Raw genomic sequence first — 6,063 nt, forward strand, 5'->3', positions numbered from 1 at the left:
CCAGTCCTAGCAGCTATGGAGGAGCTGGTGATGGTAGGAATGTGTGGGACCAGTCCTAGCTGCTATGGTTGAGCTAGAGCCATTGGGAGTGTGAAGAGACCAGCTGTACCAGCTATGGGGAGCTGGGTGGTATGAAAGTGGATGTAAGGGACAACACTGAGACACTATGGAGGAGTTGGGGATGGTAGGAATGTGGAGAGACAGTCCTATCAGCTATGGGTATGCTGAGGATGGTAGGAATGTAGGGAACCAGTCCTAGCAGCTATGGGAAAGCTTGGTGTGGTAGGAATGTGTGGGACCAGTCCTAGCTGCTATGGTTGAGCTAGAGCCATTGGGAGTGTGAGGGACCAGTCTTAGCAGCTACGGGGATCTGGGTGGTATGAAGGTGGGTGTAAGGGACAAGTCTGAGACTCTATGGAGGAGCTAGGGCAGGTAGGAATGTGGGGAGAGAGTCCTAGCAGCTATGAGTGTGCTGAGGATGGTAGGAATGTAGGGAACCAGTCCTAGCAGCTATGGGAGAGCTGGGTGTGGTAGGAATGTATGGGACCAGTCCTAGCTGCTATGGTTGAGCAGTTGGGAGTGTGAGGGACCAGTCCTAGCACCTATGAGGATCTGAGTCAGGTGACTGTGGGTGTAAGGGACAAGTCCTAGCAGCTATGGAGAAGTTGGGGCAGGTAGGAGTGTGAAGGACCAGACCTAGCAACTATGGGGGTACTGGGGATGGTAGGAATGTAGGGAACCAGTCAAAGCAGCTATGCGGAGCTGGGTGGTATGAGGGTGGATGTAAGTGACAAGTCCGAGAAGCTATGGAGGAGCTAGGGCGGGTAGGAGTGTGGGGAGTCAGTCCTAGCAGCTATGGGTGTGCTGAGGATGGTAGAAATGTAGGGAACCAGTCCTAGCTGCTATGGTTGAGCTGGAGCCATTGGGAGCATGAGGGACCAGTCCTAGCTGCTATGGTGAGCAGGGTCAGGTGACGGTGGGTGTAAAGGATGAGTCCTAGCAGCTCAGGAAAGCTATGGATGGTAGGAAGGTGGAGACCAATGCTTGCAGCTATAAGGAGCTTGGGATGGTAGGGATGTGGGGGACCTGTCCTAGAACCAATGGGAGAGTGGGTGTAGGTGGAAATGTGAGGGGCCAGTTCTAGCAGCTATGGGGGAGCTAGATGTTGTAGGAATGTGTGGGACCAGTCCTAGCAGCTATGGGGAGTTGGGGACAGTAGGAATGTGGGATACCAGTCCTAGCAGCTATGGGGGGCGGGGGTGGGCTGGGGTAGGTAGGAATGTGAGGGACCAGTCCTAGCAGCTATGAGGGAGCTGGTGATGGTAGGATTGCGAGGGAACCAGTCCTATTGGCTATGGGGGTACTGGAGATGGTAAGAATGTTGGGGACCAGACATAGCAGCTATGGGGGAGCTGGGTGTGGTAGGAATGTATAGGACCAGTTCTAGCTGTTATGGTTGAGCTAGAGCCATTGAGAGTGTGAAGGACCAGTCCTAGCTGCTATGGGGATCTGGGGATGGTAAAAATGTCGGGGACGAGTCCTAGCAGCTATGGGGAAGCTGGGTGTGGTAGGAATGTATGGGACCAGTCCTAGCAGCTGTAAGAAGCTGGATCAGGTGAGGGTGGATGTAAGTGACCAGTGCTAGCAGCTGTGGAGGAGTTGGAGCAGGTAGGAGTATGAAAAACAAGACCTAGCAGCTATGGGAGAGCTGGGTGTGGTAGGAATGTGTGGGACCAGTCCTACCTGCTATGGTTGAGCTAGAGCCATTGGGAGTATGAGGGACAAGCCCTAGCAGCTATGGAGGAGTTGGGGATTGTAGGAGTGTGAAGGGCCAGACCTAGCAGCTTTGGGGGAGCTGGGACAGGTGGGACGGGGAGAGACCAGTCCTAGCAGCTAGGAGTAACCTTGGGCAGGTGAAAGTGAGCACACAAGAGCAGACGTAGTAATTATGGGGACAACTGGGACCGGTAAGAGTGTGATGAACCATCTATGCTGTACCTGAGCCTGGTAGGAGTGTAAGGAACCAGATGTAGTAGCTCTGATAGAACTTTGGAGTATAGGGGACCATTCTGAAAATCTGTGATGCAACTGGAACAGGTCTGGGTGTGAGGGACCAGACCCAGCAGCTATGGGGAAACTGTGAAGTTTAGGCAAGTGTACTGAGAAGCTATAGCAGAGTTGAAGCAGATGCTACGGGGGAGGTGAAGAAGGTGACAGTGTGAGGGACCAGGCCAAGTGGCTGGGGAAGGGCTGGGGCAGGTACAAACAGCTACAGGGAAGCTGGGGCTTATGGGAAGGGAGGTGTTAGGTTGAGCAGTTACAAGAGAACTAGGGCAAGTCTGTATCAGAGGAAGCAGGGAAAGTAGGTTCCAGAGAGCAAGGACTCTAGTGGTGCTGTGGAGCTGAGTCAAGCAGCTACAGGAGATCTGGGGCTGACAGAGACGCCAGGCATGGCTGAGGAACGACTCAGGGTCTGGAGAAGGTCAAAGGAAATACAGGAGATTAAGAACCAGGAAAACCCAGAGCAGATAGGAGTGAAGGGCAGGCTGAGCATATACAGAGGGCTATAGCAGGTATCAGACTTACGGTTCCAGAGCAGCTCCAGGAGGTTAGGTGACAGGGGCAATGACAAGGACTCTGGAACAGATGGGAGTGGTAAAACCCAGAGAGGTCCTAGAAGCTCTGGGGACTGAGCTGAGCAATTACAGAGGACGTGAGGTTTATGGGGAAGTAGGAGACCAGAGCACTTAGCTATGATAGAGCTGGGAAAGACAGGAGGATGGAAGACCCAACCAAGTAGCCACTGAAGAGGTGGGTGATTATTAGGGGGTGGTGAAACAGGCCCAGCCACTCTATACAGGTTAGAATCTGGTTAACATGTGGAGAATCAAGCAAAACAACTTGATTCATGTGATTGAGTAGAGGGGGTGTAATGAGGTCCATAGTAACCCTAGAAACTTACGGGTTGAGACTGGAGCAGAGCAGGAATGGGTAAAAGTAAGCATCTTTAAGAGAGCAGGGAAAGATGGGATTGATGGGGATCCAGGAAAACACCAGGAGGTAGCCCCAACGGGAGCATCTGGGAGCTAAAGTCAGACAGCACATAGAAAGCACAGGGGAAGGAGAGGCGGTAGAAGGCTTCTAAGCCATCCTGTCAAGGCCAATGGAGCAGTTAGGATGGAGGGTTGCAGACCAACAGGAATGGGACAGCTGTAGCCAGCAAGGTGTGAGAGGCAGGGATGAGGTTGGACAGCAGCCAGGAAGGGCAACTTATGGGAGAGGGGATGAATTCTCTACACTGAGCTCAGGCTGATAGGGACTGGGCAACAGACAGAAGGGTAAGAAAGCCAAGAACTCAGGGCTGCAACTATTCCTGCTGTCTGCTCTGGCGGTGCAGAAGGAGCTAAGCACCTGTTAGCTGATGAGAACAGGGCAGTTAAACCAGCAAAACAGCTCAGGGAAACCTTCCAGAGCTGGGAGTGTGGGAGAACAGGTGAGTGTGAGATCCACAGGGTCCAGGAGCTCATCTCAGGGTGAAGATCAGTGAAAAGCTCTGCCCAGGAGTTCTTAGCAGAGAGCTGGACATCTTGGGGATGCAGGAAGTGATACAGTTCCTCCCTTACGGACCTCATGGCAGAGGAGAGTGGGGCCTCGGGCAGACAGAGCAGAGCTGTGTGTGAGCTGGATAAGGAAGGGAAGAGACAACAGGAAGAGAAGACAAAGTGGGTGGGAAAGGACTCAGGGCTCTACAGAATTCAGGCAGAACAGCTTGCCTGCAGAGACTCCTGGAGGCCAGGAAAGTTAACAAATTAAGCAGGAACATAGGCAGAAAAAAACCAAGGCACTGACATTCCCAAACAAACTATGTGTTAAAGTTCTAGTATAATAGGCCCTAGCTCTGATCCTGGAAGCCTACGGGAACATCAGGCAGGAGGTGAAGCTTCTTTGACAGCATGGAGAATACTTAGTGGTCCACAGAAGAGCGGTGGGGTAACTATGAGAATTTGAGCAAAGGGGTTGTGAAAGGTAGGGCACAGAAGAGGTAGGAAGACAAGAAAGGCCGTGGGAGTAACAATGAATCTAACATTGGCGTGTGGTTTTGTTCAATGAAAGCAAAGGCAAGAAAAATAGGTGAGAAAAAAAATCATCTTTTGTAACTCAGAACTCACTGACCAATATGAGTTTTGATACCCACAAGAAAAAAATGTGCTATTAAAAATAAAAAAGAATGAACCAGAGTCAAACGGATGGAGGACTAGATGTCTCCATGACTGAAGATGATGCAGAAACTCGGATTTCAAGGGCTACTGGCAAGAGAGAGGGACTTTTCTGTGGCCTGGCAACATTAGCACCATCGGGGAGGAGCCAGGGCAGTGTGGTGAATGAGGTAGGGAGAGGAAGGTGGCTGACTTCACCAGGTTCTCAACTACAGGACTGAGCTGCCTAGAAAAAGGAACACATAGTGGCCAGCAGGGTCAAGAAGGAAAGGCTGCCCTCACTCAGAAGGTGTAGGATTGGGGGTTGTGGGTGATCCTAATGAAGCAGAAAGCAAGGTTCAAGGAGAGGTAAAGGCATGGATAGGGACCTAGAACACAGATTTAGGGGTCAGAGCTTGCATAAGGGCAGTAAACTGAACAGGGGCTTCTGAAGGGCCTCATCACTAAAAGATCAGGGTTCATGGGCTGGAGAGATGGATCAGTGGTTAAAAGCACTAGGTGCTCTTCCAGAGGACCCAGGTTCAGTTCCCAAAAACCACACAGCATCTTATAGCTCTCTGTAAAAAACTCCAGTTTCTGAGTATTCAATACCGTCTTCTTACTGCACAGGCATCAGGCATGCCCATAGTGCACATATTCATACATCTAAAACAAAATATCAAAAGTAAATTAAGGTCACGGTGCAGGGTCTAGAGGTAGAAGCTGTTGACCCTACTTGTCCCAGAGCAACTTGAGAAGATGCAGTCTTTAGAGCAAAGCTAAGACAGGGCCTCTCCAAATATCAGAGACCACCCATGTCAGAAGAGCTCACACATCCTCCTCTCTTGCAGCCAAAACAACACCCCCATCTGTCTATCCACTGGCCCCTGCATGTAGTGATACAACTGGATCCTCGGTGACTCTGGGATGCCTGGTCAAGGGCTATTTCCCTGAGCCAGTGACCGTCACCTGGAACTCTGGATCACTGTCCAGCGGTGTGCACACCTTCCCAGCTGTCCTGCAGTCTGGACTCTACTCCCTCAGCAGCTCAGTGACTGTACCCTCCAGCACCTGGCCCAGCCAGACCATCACCTGCAACGTAGCCCACCCGGCCAGCAGCACCAAGGTGGACAAGATCGTTGGTGAGAGGACATCTAGGGGAAGAGGGGCTCACCAGAGCTGAGGCTGAGGCCTTAGTCTACCTAGACTAACCAGGCAGAGCAGCCATCATGAGGGAGGGGACCTTAGCCCAGGATAGAAGGAAATACTGACTCTGCCTCCATCCTGGAGGCATCTACCTATGACGACCCACCCGCTATGGCATAATCCTCTAGGATAAATGTCTGTGTCATTTCCAGGATCATCCTGGCCTAAGCCCATACCAGGGGGAACTCTCCTCTGCCTGGTTTGGTGCCTTCTCTCCTTCAAACCCCAGTAACATCTAGCTTTCTTTCTACAGAACCCAGAGACACCACTGAAACTAAACCTCAACCCACATGTCCTACATGTCCCACATGCCCAGGTATGTCACTAGACCCATGCTCCAGGCCCAGGAGAATGGCAAGTGCTGTAAGCACGCCTGAACTGAAGGGTAAGCCATGTACTGACCCATTTCCATCTCTCCTCCTCAGCTCCTGACCTTTCTGCTGGACCATCCGTCTATATCTTCCCCCCAAAGACCAAGGATATACTCTTGATCTCCCAGAATGCCAAGGTCACATGTGTGGTGGTGGACGTGAGCCAGGAAGACCCAGAGGTCCAGTTCAGATGGTTTGTGGACAACAAAGAAGTGCACACAGCTCAGACGCAGCCCCGTGAGCAACAATACAACAGTACCTTGAGGGTGGTCAGTGCCCTCCCCATAGAG

The 6,063-nt window shown here is 51.7% G+C and overlaps 1 non-coding gene across 1 annotated transcript; it reads left to right on the forward strand.

The window, feature by feature from the left end:
- Nucleotides 1–4,082: 4,082 nt before the first annotated feature.
- On the forward strand, nucleotides 4,083–4,207 carry LOC143437184 (small nucleolar RNA SNORA40). The gene has a single exon (XR_013106799.1). It is a non-coding gene; the product is annotated as a small nucleolar RNA SNORA40 (small nucleolar RNA).
- Nucleotides 4,208–6,063: the final 1,856 nt, after the last annotated feature.

Source organism: Arvicanthis niloticus, chromosome 23, assembly GCF_011762505.2.
Source record: "Arvicanthis niloticus isolate mArvNil1 chromosome 23, mArvNil1.pat.X, whole genome shotgun sequence".
NCBI classification, from domain to species: domain Eukaryota; kingdom Metazoa; phylum Chordata; class Mammalia; order Rodentia; family Muridae; genus Arvicanthis; species Arvicanthis niloticus.